Below are 14,611 nucleotides of genomic sequence, written 5' to 3' on the forward strand. Positions count from 1 at the left end.
CCCCCATCTCTAGAAATGCAGCTTTATTTATTCTCTCTACTCACTGGTCTGCTTATTTCTGACTTAAACCCTTCCTACTACCATAACTATGATACTGTATATTATATACTGAAGTAAGGTACCAGTGTGTTTTTTCATATTGTTTCATTAAAAGAATATTAAATGTAAAAATGGAAGCTTAAGATTATGACATCTGTTTTTATTTCTATTAGCACTATTCTACTTAAACACAACAGCTTAAATTGTGCCCACAGGGACACCCTCTATAAGATCAGATTTTAGGATTTAAGAATATAACTAAACCCCCAGCTTGGTCCTGTCTTATTTGATTAACTGAATTTAAAACATTTTAAGTGGTACCATCAACTGTAAAAAATGTACATAAAAGATAAAAGTCCTATATGAACATTCTGTGACATGAACATTCTATGATTCTAATATGAATATTATATGATATGAACATTCTAGCAATGTAGGAATCAAATTTCTTAAAACACACACAGGGCTGGATTTTCTACCAAACATTTTGCAGTGTTAAGCTCTCTTCCAAGTGAAATTTTAAGAAAAAAGTTAAATTGTTTGTTTGTTTTAGCTGACCCTAAAAACTTCCTGTATTCAAACACAGATTCTGATGACCTAGAGGAATGAGCAATTAATTTCTATGTGGATGCCTTTTTTTTTTTTAAACAAAGCATATTTTAATTTTTAAAAATTATTTTTAAAGTCACAGTAATTGGTTCCATTCATTTGTACCATAGTTAGTTTGTTAGATTTTTATATTGTACAATATGTGTAGTCTTATAATAAATTCAAGCACAACACCACATATTGCTGCAAGTATTTTCTTCTCTTATCAAACATTCATACTCATAAGACCCACAAGAAATTCTCCACTGGATTTTCAGGGGACACCATCATTAAAATACAGATGAACCAAGATTTATTGTGACCATTAACATATTTTTTCTCCAAGATGTGCCTTTTCACTATTAAGATACCATAGAAGTGAATTTTTATGCAAGTAAGCAAGTAATTTGACTAGGACTGTTCCTTTGGGGTTTAATACAAAGAGTATCAAGCTTGCCTGACATTAGGCTATGGACGCTGTTCCCACGGAAAGCCCTCAGCAATGGAAGGTGACCTGAAGTAGTTAAAACAGCAATTAAATGGCCCAGTAGTGAGACAGAGACTGAAGGGAAAATGCTTTTGGAATGGAACACAACAGTAGCAGAGGCAGAAGACCAAGCATGAGAAAGAGGCCAAGGGAAAGTGTTTGCTGTGTGCAACAAACGGGTGCTTGCTCACTTCAGAAATACACTAGCAATTAAACTTGCACAACGTTTCCATGTCAGATGGAAGCAGCTCAAATCCACTCTTCAAATTAGCAATTATACTGGAACTACAATGGGCTTTATTATAAAACTCAACACAGAACCACTATAGTTAGTTTATTCTCTAAAATATTTGAGCAAATAATTTTTGCAGGCTTACATTGGAAATGAATATGCTTTGAGAAGGCCATTGGATGGAGAATGGAATAATAGTTCTGCTAAGTGTTAACAGACTCTGAAGTCTTATGAAATAGTACATATGTATATATAAATACTGGGAGAGCCTTCATGGCAAGTCCCTGGTGAGAACTGCTTTGAGGGAGATCCTGCTAAGCCAATCCAGTAACATTTCTGCCAGGCAATCAGATCTGGGAGATGCACAGCAGCATTCTCATTTCTCCCATTCTCCACACACAGATGCAGCTGACTTCTATCCACAGATAAATTCAAGAGTGAACCAGCTACAAGTTTCTAAGACTGCAGAGATGTCCAATCAGAATTTTTTAATCATTTCAGAGAGGAAACTACTTATAGTACAACAAAACCCTGAATATGAAGTTTTCAGTAACCCAGCCAGAGACAAATGCAAGGTAAACAGATCTGAATGCAACATGTGAAGGTTGAAACTCTAAGAGGGAAAGATATTTTACAGTCAGTAGGAGACCAGAATAGGAGAGGTTAGTATTCAATAGGCATAGCAATTCCAGAACTACAGTGCTTTGTGGTGTAAGAGGATTTTTGGGGGTTTAGAATCTCTGTTAGATTTCCAAGTTCTGACTTGCGCTGTTGGCTCAAGTATCCCACATCAGAATTTTGACAAGATTTTCTAAATCTCATTATAAATGGAAATGTAGCAGAGGACATCCTGTGGTTATCACCAAATTAATACAAAAGCTATAAAAGATATTGTTGTTTTTACTGAGTAAATGATGATGGAGCTTTGAGGATCTGCCTGAGCCAGGGACTGGCACTTCTGATATGATAAGAGCTGCAAAGGTCTCCAACAAAATAATGTTGTTTCAATGGAAGCTTGGGTAGCTTTCTGAATCTGAAGAAACAATTAGAGGAAATGTTTTCTCTAAGCAAGGTAAAAGAGCCTTCGTAGGACAAAAACACAACAAAAAAAACAGACAAAAACCTCAGAAGAATAAAGGCATCAAATATCTCCCCAAATGAGTTTTTCATTATTAATGCCCTCTATTTTCATTATTAATTTTCATTATAAATGCCCTCATGTTGAGGCTATTAGAATCTCTGAGACCCCAAGAATATTGAGTTCACGCTATCTACCCTTCTCCATTTCAATTTAATCAACAGAGATCCCTCCACGACAAAGCTACAAATCACTCAACTCTGGCCCAAAAAGGAGTTGCTGTGTGAGCATTTGCTTTCTATTTTCTCAGGACAAAGTGAATTTTACTCAGTTAATTCACTATTACAGTAACACTACTGAGTGTTAGACATAATTTCTGAATTTAGATTCTGAAATATCCATCATGCTTGCACTTACTGCAAAAACCCCTTAGCATGCTAAAAGAAAATAACTATCAGAACTAGGAAATAGAATGTTAACATTTCTCTACCAAAAAAATTGTGCTTTTACTGAAAGAAATTGATGAACTTTTAAGATCTCTCAAATCACATCTTTATAAACAACTACATCACAGCAAGAAAAACAGTTTATGATTTGTGTTGTGTGGTAATACCAGAGTTAACTGGTAGAAACTCTCCTGAGAAAACATTTTCTAATTTAAGTACTATGTTTATATTCTAATGTATACAACTTTCAGACAAATCTACAGACAGAAAAATAGTAAAACTACAAGCAAATACTACCAAAATAATTTTACACAATAACCCTGAAGCAGTTTACAGAGAGCAAGTCTGCCAACTGTGGGTTTGCAGGCCAATACAATTTCTGGTGCTCTGGAAGGTTCCTCAGGAAGCTTCAAAATCTCTCCTCAGTTGGAAGTGTAAAAAAACAGGGGCCTGCTTTGGATTTACAGCCTCAACCAACCAACCAACCAACCAACCAACCAACCAACCAACCAACCAACCAACATCAAAACAACAAAGAGCTTGAGTTACCAACATCTGTTACAACTTCGACACCAACCTCTTCTTGCTGAAGTCACAGATCAGGTTTTGGAAGACCAAACTTCAAATAAAATCAGTGCTTTAAGGGGTCAGAACCACACCATGACCACCTTGTAGAACATCCCAACCACAGAGGTGAAGCCAACCCTTTGGAAATAGTGAATGCTTTTAAAGAGATTTCCTTTAAAGCTGGTTTTGGCTGCAGGAAGCATTTAAAGGTCTAGTGAACTGTGTAACCAACCCTCATTTGGAAGAAGCCCTGCATAACAGTCTCACTGTCTTCTTGTAAAGTGAAAAAGGTACAAACATCCATGCAAAAGGATTTATAATAATATGTTGGAGTTGCTCAGCAGACACACATTTCTGTTTCCTAATGAACAAAAGAGATCCCTGCTTTTATTGCATCTTTAGTAACATGACCCCTCTCTAATAGTTAGTTACTACTGAATCCCAAACTCTATTTCAAGGCTTTAATTTTACTCTCTTGGCACACTGAAGACCATTTAAAATGGGGAAAAAACAGAAGACATGTGAAATAAGAGCTCTGATTTAAAGATGTCAACAACTTCTGTTCAGTCTCAAGGCCCCAAAGTATTGTGGAAAAAAGCTGGAACACTTTTTCCATCTAAAAGTAGCGAAGACATCACTTTAAAACCTCTAAAATGTATTAAACAGATCTCCTTTTCCACATTAAGAAACAATCATATGATCAAAATGAATCTAGCTTTTTATTTTCCCAATAAATTAACCTCCCACTCCTAAGTTTTATACCAATTCAGGTATCAAGCAGCTAGACTCAAATGCCTACAAGCATAATTTGAACAATTTTGTTACAACTGCTCTAATGAAATTCAATGGAAATATAGTGTTTAATGTTCCAAATAACCAGGTTATGAAGTCTCATTACAGATTCAATGTTCCTTGCTACTAGACACCCTGTTCTACATTAAAATTCCATCAGGAGAGACACATAAAGACACAGCATTGTTCTTTCCTTTTCAGTTTAAGAAGTGAAGAGAGAATATCAAGCAGAACTCCTCATAAAAATCTTCCATTCTACATGATGCAAGAGTTACTGGGTCACTAAATTACCTTTAAGAACACATTCTGCACCATTGTGCATCTCTGAAAGAACTTACAGAGTTCAGTACTGCATAGAACATTTTGACCACACCAGGAAACAATTAATGATAAATTATCATTCCTTTTATGATACTGAAATACTCCAGTTAGTAAAGCAAAAGTAAACCAACAGATCCATTACCTCTGTGGTGTCAACTTTTTCACACAGTGAATGTGCTTCTCTGAACTGGATAACACTTGATCAGTCTTAAAAGGATCACAGAATATTCTGAGTTGGAAGGGAACCATGGGGATCATTGATCCAACCTCTGGCCCTGCACAGACACCCAACAATCCCACGCTGTGCATCCCTGGGAGCGTTGTCCAAACATTCCTGGAGCTCTGGCAGCCTTGGGGCTGTGCCCACTCCCTGGGGAGCCAGGTCAGTGCCCACCACCCACCTTCCTGATATCCAACCTAAACCTCCCCTGACACAGCTCCAGCCATTCCCTTGGCAATGACAGAAAAAAGCCAAACTACCTCAGGGTGAATCTCAAAACTCAATGAAACATCTGTCCCAAAACCACAGCTTTCATTTGCTTCAAGGAAAGTAGAAGCAAAGGAAGCCCAGAAAGAGCAATGCTCTTTCCCTGTAGAAATGTCACTGTCAAAGCTGGGGACTGCCTAGATGGGCTCTGACCTGGTCCAGGACAGTTCTGCTTATGCATTTCCCATAGAGCCTGGCCTCATCCTGCCTAACTGCTGCTGGACAGAATCCTCCACATTTCCTTAAGTATTCACTGACTTTATCAGCCTGTGAACAGTCCATAAAATTTCCCAACGCACAACCTGGTCATTGCTCTGGAGTTCCTGACGACTGCCTCAGCTCTGCAGTGATGACTGGTAAAAATTCCCACAGTGAGGCATTGCAGGGTAATACAGGAAAATAAGGGGGAATAATAACAACAACAACAACAACACAGGATACAAAGGGAAAGCTCATTTGAACAGAGAGATAGGTGGGCTGGAGGCTGAGGGCAGCTTCATCTCTTGCCACAGCCCAGTAGCTGAACATTGCTGCATGAACCCCACGCAGCTCACATGAACCATCCCATTTCTGTCCCTCACTAAAACCAGCAGCACAGTTTGATCTGTATTTCTTACAGGTCTGTCCTTCACTGGTGCCCCTCTGTGGGAATCCAGAGGGCTAACCCCCAAATGAACTGTCCTGGTGACTAAAGTCAGCAATTTTTATTTATTTTTACTTGGGAGTTCTATGGGTAATAAGGTTTATCTGGGGCATTCAAAGCTCTGTATTCAGAAATTACAATTTTTTTTCAGCTTGGGAAATGTTGTGCTTTACAACTAATTTGAAGACCATATTAATGTCAAGAAAAAGGAACAAAGTCTCTTCCCCAGACCGCAGCTTCCTTCATAAACATTTCTTTCTTTTCTACAAGAGCATAAATTATGCAAAACTATTTTGGCTATTAGGAGCAAGGCAGTTTGGGGAAATGCCTGATTATTTATGACAACGTCCAACAACTGCTAGGATGGACTCAAAAATCACCTGGAGTTTGGGAGGTACTTTCCCCATACAGGCCAGTGATGCTCCTGCCCAGGGCTTCATGTCCATTCCTATGGCTTTGCCAGCCACAGTGGACACAAATGTTCTCTGCAGTCTCTACAAGTGAACAAATACTCAAGAGCTGAGAAAATCCCCCCCAGACAATACTCTTCCATTCTGCTTGAGCCATCCTGGCTCCATTCAATAAATAGCCTTTTTATCCCAAGGATTTAAGGATTAAAGTTAATTAAAGCATTCAAAGTTGGATTATTTAAAAGGTTCATCTTAAAAAACATTTACCTTGTAATTTCTTCTCTAATAGTTTGTTACATAAGGAACTTCCTACAGCCACTGAGTAAGCAATTACTGTAGCTTGGTAGAATTTCCATTTGTTTGGTGTTTAATTCTTTGTACAGGATGCAGATTTCCACACAGTTATTGGATGCAAACTTCTGATTCATTACTTCTGTTTTAGGCTGTTATTTATATTAATGTATCTTTGATAAAGTGAGTTGTTCAGACCAGCTCAGAACACAGTTTCCTACAAAGTACTTTGAAGCAGTTCTGTTAATTCAGTGACAAGAACTTTCATTCCAAGTGTGCAGTATTATGAATATATACACAGAAATCTGTAGCTTTTCCACGCAATATTACTGAAACAAATCTATGTTTCTCTGTGAGAATTTTTTGTATGACAGTAATGCATAAAAGCTGACTTACTTTTTCCACAAGACAGATACTTTTCTCAAAGGAGTAATACTGAACACAGCTGTGGAAATACTAGATCTTCAACAACACCATCAACAAAGACAAGAATCTTCTAAGTGAGTTATGTAATGGTATTTTTAAAGGATTAAAATTGGGAAAAAGGATTAAAATGCACTTTTTTTTTTTCACAGCAATTTCTCCAAGTACCCTGAAAATTGGCTATGCTGTTACCTTTCATCCTCTGGCCTTACAAATTATGTTCCTTAAAAACTGACAGGGAATGAGAGCCCTTGGGAACATTTTGTGGTTCTCAACCCGTTTTCAGTGACAGTTCTATATAAACATCGAAGGCTTCCCCCTAACGCAGGATGGTTCTGGACTTACTCAGGTTATTCACTGCAAGTCTTCCAGGGAAAACTCTTTTTCCCTTTTTTTCCAGCTCACTTTGGCTCTCATTACAAAGAACTCAGGAAGCAAGACTTTTCCTCTTTCAATTAGACCAATTACTTTTTGGGTCTATATGAAACATTAAAAGCTACTTCACTTTCTTGCACATTTCCACAGCCGAACTATAAATGTTTTATGAAGTATTTCCTTCTGTTTTGAACCTGCCACCCACTGATTTCTTTAGTGTTGGTCTAGTTTTAGCATTGGAAACATCAAAATAATTACTCTCTTTCTTGACAACATATGGGTTCAAATTAATCTGCATTGCCTGTATTCTGTGTTTATTTTGAAGGCCATTTTGAAAGCCTCTGGTATAACTTTAAATGACAGAAACAGTGATTAATTTCCATTTTAGCTGAATTTAAATTCTTTCCAACCTGAGCAAAGAACACCCTCTGGTTTTATATGAGGAGATGTACATCTTATCCATTAATTGGAAAAAAAATAAAAATTCTAATAACCATGAAGCAGAAGGATAGTCACAGTATGAAATAAATGCTGAGAAATGCCCATAGCAGGGGGGTGGAACTGGATGATCTTTAAGATACTTTCAAGCCCAAACCATTCTGTGATTCTTGAAATTAAGGTATAGTTTGCTTGCTAAACAAAATAAAAGTTATTCATTAGTAAGTTACTTTCTAAAGTCAAGGCTCCTTTGTTCTGCTATGGTAAAACCAAATGGAAATCATCCTTTGTAGAATGTAAGTGTTCAAGAAGAAAATAATACCCTCTACTTTACAAATTGCTCTACAAAAAAGATCTCCTTTTCCATACCACAAGTTAATATGCAATTATGACATATGTTTCCTTTCAATTTACATAAATATTTCCATTGAGTGGTAAAAGGAACTTCTGTCATCCAGTGGATTTCTGTTTCTGACAAAAAGCAGCGCAAACCCATCCATGATACCAAACTTCTCAACTAACATACTCCTGTATTTGCAAACAAATCTTTGGAAATAGTATATCAAGACATTTGTCTGACAACCCTTCTCTGCTAGTTTCTTTTGGTCTTTTGGCTTAATCTAGGAGTTTTTATCTTCCTATTTGTTTTCATTTTTCATTAAAAAAATATAGTGATAGGAGTTATTTGTGATTTTCTCCTACAGCTGACGGGGAAAAAAATGAATGCTAAAAATCAACAAAACACTTTATGGTATAGAAGTGACTAAAGCAAATTCAACTGCCTTTTACAAAATGCCCACTTGAACATAATATAGATTATATAGTACCTTCAATTTAAAAGTATCATAATTATGAGAAAGTAATACAAAAACTGTCGCAGCAGTCATTAGCTAAAAGTAAATCAGACTTTTTCAGAAGACTCCCAATTTCTTGGGAGTGTTTAGAACTAGACCCAACCCTGCATGACAGATTTACTGCTTTTGTGTTGATGAGAAACAAATGAAGCCCTCCCAGAAAATTCCCACAGATAAAAACACACATCTGAGCACAGGCTGAGTTAATTAATACGACAGGGAAATAACTTCTTGAATCAGAGTATACCCTCCTTATTATTAGTAATAATACTAATGATTAGTAATGAGAGAAATGCTTTCATTTCTACTATTCCAAAGTGAAAAATTGTATGTTTCAAAACTTGCAAACAAATTGAGTTTGGAGGTCTTCCTAGAGACCTTGCAACTTTTTCCATCTACAAAACAGATGTGCTCAAAGTACATGCAAGCATTTACAGACCCAGGTTCTTCATGAGATAAAGAATTGCAAATGGTTGTTTATTACTATCTCAGGAATGTAATATTCACTGCTTCCACTTCTAACAGTCAATCACAAACTGAGTCAAAGTCATCTTCTTTTGGGCCTTTGGATTTTTAATTAATATAAATTACTTTTGTTCATAAGTAAAGTTCGGACATACTGATGATATTACCTTTTCACTCTAACATGCTTTAATTTTATTTTTTTTCTTGACTAGATGACCACATTTCTTTTTTCTTAAAACTAACAGTTCACTTGAATTTATGACAGTCACCACTTTAAGCATGTCCTTTATGTTCTGAACAATGGGAATCTACCCAAAGGCTGTCTAAGAACATGCACTTATTTACAATCCATAGGATTCATCCTCTTTGATAAAAGGGAAAATGGGGGAAATTCAGCATTTGCAGGTGATCAAGATTTGGGGTCTTTTTAGGGGATGGTAGAACTTTGGCAGAGTAAATGCTTGATACTCTGAGGCAATGTTGTTCTCAGTTCAGCTTGTATTCCAGAACAGAAAATGTTCCTTTAGAACTTATTGTTGGAGTGATTCAGTAGTTTGGCACTGGTTGCAGAGTTTTTGATTTTAACTACTGTTTGATTTTCCATGAAAGAATGTCTGATGTTTCCAATGTCTCTAAGGCAGATAAATACCCATATTCCATAAAAATGCCATGTCACGTTATCCAAACCTGTGAGCAGCATCACAAGCATGACTGACAACTGACATGTACAGACACCAGAACTAATTTTAAGACTTTCAATGATCAGGCAAAGCAGTTTCCTGATCCAGTTTGGTGCAGAAACCTTTTCACTGGACCAAGGAGAAGAGGCATTGGGGTGGGAATAAACCAGGTGGGAGCTTCTGAAATTGGCATTCCCATACTGAGGAATTTGTATTAATCTGTAGCCTGAGATAGAACAAAATTAAGTGATGCTCCAGAGGCAACAGAAACTGTCTGCAAGGATGAAAACCCCTTCAGGTGATGTTTTGCCTCTGCAGTCATTCCAGGTCACCACATCCTTGCATCCATAAAAGCCATGATGAGCCTGACAATCCCATGGATGTTTGGACATGTACACTTGACTTTAGGGCTCTTTTTGTACACAAGCTCTCAATATTGCAAGTTATGACCCACCCTGCAATATTGCTGTGTTGCTAACAAACATCAGGGACTGAGGATTTTGACTGCAAAGGAAATTGTATTTTGTTGCAGTTTTTAAATCAGCTGTCAAAAACATGCTAAAAACTATTAACAGGCAAAAGTTGATTCATGCAGGATGCTAAAAAGAGATTTTTAATATATATAGATACTGAAGAATCAAACTAAACTACAAGAAGCTGAAGGGCAGATTTTGTATACTCAGCTGGTTAAATGGTGTAGTCCAGCCTGAGAGGAGCCAAAATTTAGCTAAAACTAAAATATGTGACCACACCACACATGGACCGGTTGTGAGCACGAAAGGAATATGTCATGTTATTAAAATGTGATGGGCAGGCTCCAAGGCAGCTTTGCGCAGTTGATGCTAGATTCATCACATTATGTAAACCACATTTATAAACAGTGCTAGAAAATGAAAAAGTACTTGGTTTGTTTTAGAATAACAAATGTATACAAGACTGGCTTAAAACAGAGATTGCAATGGAAGCATTAGCTACATATGGCAGCATATGTTTGCTCTCTCAGACACACCAAGTAATACAAAATACAGTAATTTTCAAGAAAGAAATCAAAGTTAGCAGTTTATACCACTGATGAGATAATTTCAAATATAAAACACTATCCGAGTTCTTTTTCATCTGCATATTTCACATTAGTGAGACAGTATTCTGAACCTCATATGTGTTGGATATACTTTTACTCTTCGCTCAAAAATCAATTGCCATTACTCATAAACATTACATAAGTATTTTAAGGCAAGACAGAATTCTAATTTTCAACCAATTGTCTCATTGGTGGAAACAGATCACTGAAAAGTTCTGAGCAAACAGTCGGACCTTATATAATTTATTAGTTATTTAAACACATAATCTTTCTTTAGAAAATATACCAACATTTGCTTGCAAAGAAAATACCTTCAGACTACTATCTGAGACTACCTCTCTCCATTAAGCTCCCAACATCATGCATTTAAAACCTGAGACATTGAAAATGTGCTGCAAATATTTAAAAGAACAGGCTCATTAAGTGGACTGAGAGCCACTTGTTAAGTTTTAAGTACTGCTGTCAAGAGTAACGTCTAAAGTTCAGAACTGAATAGTCAAGAGACCTGAGAAGTTGATTTCTGGGTGTTTTATCCCAGACTGCAATTGCGTTCACATCAAAATACTGGATCCATGTCTTGAGATATTAAACAGTGGCATTACAAGAAAGGCATGTGAGCTTTATTTATTTCTGCCCTACTGATACTACATAATGGACATAATAGATGGATAATCCACTTTAAGGTAAGGTTGTTATATTTTTTTCCAGATACTACCACTTTGTGTGTCACCTTCTTTATGTAATTAGCTATGACAAACTTTATACACATAGGAATGTGCTCCTACCACCAGAATCAACTAAAAAGAGAAAACAGTACCAAAACTCCTGAGTATTCATCCAAAATTGAGATGTTACTAAACCTCAAGAATAGTTTGCTGCAAAACCAGACAGAGCTGAAACTGCTGATTCAACACTTTGCTACTGAACTAAGTGAAAAAAGAAACCAGTACATTTATATCACAACCCTCAGGCCCTGCTCTCTTCTGTTAAACAGCCAAGAAAGGGTTGGAGGGGTTTTTAAAACAGCAATTTAATACCAATTTCCTCAAGTAAACCCATCCAAACCAAGCTATTCAAAACACACGGGAGTGTTGCTTAGGAAGCTTTGGTTTCTACAAGCAGGCAAGATAATGCAGATAAATGCAATTTAAGATTTCAAAAAAGCTTAAGATCATCCTTCAGATTTTTCTGTGGGAATGTGATTGCTTTTGAAACTGTAATTTTATTCCTTGGGAAAAGTGACAGAGAGATTCTATCATCCATCTGTGCTACTGGAACACATCAAAAGCAATGCTGCAGGTAACACAAGTCTTGTCTTGGTTGATAACACAGCACTAAAGTTTTAATTTTTGGCATAGAATCCTTCCCTTCCTTAAGAAAGTAACAGCAGACAAAATAACTATTATGCAACTTGTACAGGCATTTTGCAAATAGCACATTACATGTATAATAAAAAAGAAATCCCAAGTAACATTTCCAGGCTTTTTTTTTCCCCAAAGCCTAGACTTTTAACATAGAAAGGAGCTAATTAAAGAAACAGATGAAGTCAGATGTGCACAGAACTGGGTATAATGTATTGTAAACTTAAAGACACAAAGTGCTTCCCTGAAACTATGAAACTTGATTCAGGTAAACTCCATTAATTAAACATTTTTGAAGTTTACATAAACAGAGGCCTATGAAAGGTAAACAAAGAATAACCCAGTTTCTAAATATTGTGATGTACTCGTCAGTACAAACTTTGTAACAGGGCACATTCTCAAAGACTTGGTTTTAAACCCACAACTTCAGAATAATGCAAATATTGTCTCTGTTTTAATTGATATGCTTTATTTCCCACACACACTAGACAGAAATTAGCAATATTGATTAAAAATCTGACCTACAGTTTACATTCTTGAACCATTGTCCCCAGCCAGATTGCTGCCTCCTGAAAGCAGAGCTAAAATTTATACACAGCTACACAATAAATTCCTAATTTTCTAACTTTAGAAAGGTTTGGCAGCCTGCAGGTCACTGCAGGCTACTGGTTTAGTCTGTCACTGGCTGAAGTTTTACAGTTTTATTCAAGTCACACATTCAAAAGAATAAAGGCTAGTGAAATCATAAATAAGTGGGATTCCATAGCAAGAATGACCTGAAATGGACCTCACTGTACTTCCAATGGCCTGATGTCAACTATTATTGAACTCCAGGTTTTATAAAGTCTTCCACTAGACGTCTAGAGTTAAGCCAGAAGTTTTGGCTCTAATACAGGCAGTGATGAAAAACATATGAGTGGTAGCAAGTCGCCTTAATATCATTCTCCAGTACTAAGATGGGCTAATCTGAAGCAGCACTTTACTCTGGTATCACCCACGGTGCCAGAAGGATCAAGAAGCTTGGAAGTGGACTTTTTCTTTATATATGCTTTTCATTTCATAGGACTCACTCTAACTTCATTTTTCCCCTTTTATTTTTTTTTTTTTTTTTTGTAATATGCAATAACTGGACATAAGGACCTTAGGTGGATTATCCCAGTGCTTCCAGAAGAAACTTCCAAACCTGCAAGGTATGTTCAGTTTGAATACCTATTTTATATAAATAGCAGCAAAGAGTTGAAGTTGTCAGTCACTATGTGTAGATTAATAATATCAGGTAATTTAGAATTAAAAATGCCACATTTTAAATGGAACATTTGAAAATTTACTTGCAGCTGAAATACTTCTGTATTTACTACATGTGAGCTGAAAACCAAATAGAGCTATGGTGAATTATTTAACTATCAAAGGCTTGTCAGAAAAATGTTACAACTGACCATTACACTTTTTCTCAGTTATAACCATCTATGAAAAATCTATTCTACAATAACAGCACCCCTTAAAATAACAACTCAGTGTTAGATTTCTGTAATTTGGAATTCAAATTGGTGGGATTTTTTAAGTATGTATCAGCAAAATAATTAAAAACAACCCAGGAAAGAATGAACTACAACATAAAAATGCTCATAGATCATTCAGCAACAAAAGTCAAACAGCTCTACATAAAAAGTAAATACTCTAGAAACACAACTTATTTTGTAAACAACCTCTTAATTATTACTGCTCAACTTCAATATTGGACTATTTCTCACAACAAACAATTCTACAGTAATCTTACTAACAAAAAACCTTCTTCCTGTTTTTCTTCAGCAATTTAAGTAAATCAATGGAGCATATAAAGAGTTAAACAAACTCATTTTATTTCTGGAATGGGACAATGACTAATAGAACCAGAACTATTTTTAAATATAGATTTCAAAACAGTTAAGGTCTTGCCTTTCTTTGGACAAAATCTGTGCACAGAGCAATGACTTGTGTTATTAATGAACACAGGGACTTTTATTTGCCTCTGCAAAGACCACCACTGGGTCATTTAAACATTTCCTTATCAGAGACAATGCCATGGGAAATTTGTCTCTGTACACCAGTAACAGAAATTATTTCTAAATATAATGTAGAGTATTTTTAAGACTTAAAAACTTTATGTACTAACTCCTTCAGTACCATAACTGATAAGACAACAAATCCACATTGCTGAACTGGTTTGCAGCTGCCAAGAAATTCAGAATTATTTGTTGTTGGGTCTCTATGCACTCATCCCACAGTAACAACACAACTTTTGTTGTCACCGAAAGGGGCTTTCTTCCCATAACTTATATTTAGAATTTCCACGTGACAGAAATATGGGAGTTCTCTGTATAAAACCTTAAAAGTTTTAATCATATTATACTGTGATATCATCTGTATTCAATGATTTATAAATTATAACTAATAGCACAAAAGTGCCCGTGTTCTATGTGATGTTTGGCAATATGAGTTTGGGTACAGATGCCCACATTAGCAGAGGATAAGTGTCCCAAACAGCCAGTGCAGTGATTTTTGGACAGTAACACA

At 36.2% G+C, this 14,611-nt stretch overlaps 1 protein-coding gene across 1 annotated transcript in view; it reads right to left on the minus strand.

The window, feature by feature from the left end:
- The window catches only part of CENPP (centromere protein P), a 116,242-nt gene that overhangs the window by 32,971 nt on the left and 68,660 nt on the right, over positions 1-14,611 (minus strand). The window lies entirely within an intron of this gene.

This window comes from Cinclus cinclus, chromosome 12, assembly GCF_963662255.1.
Source record: "Cinclus cinclus chromosome 12, bCinCin1.1, whole genome shotgun sequence".
Lineage (NCBI taxonomy): Eukaryota > Metazoa > Chordata > Aves > Passeriformes > Cinclidae > Cinclus > Cinclus cinclus.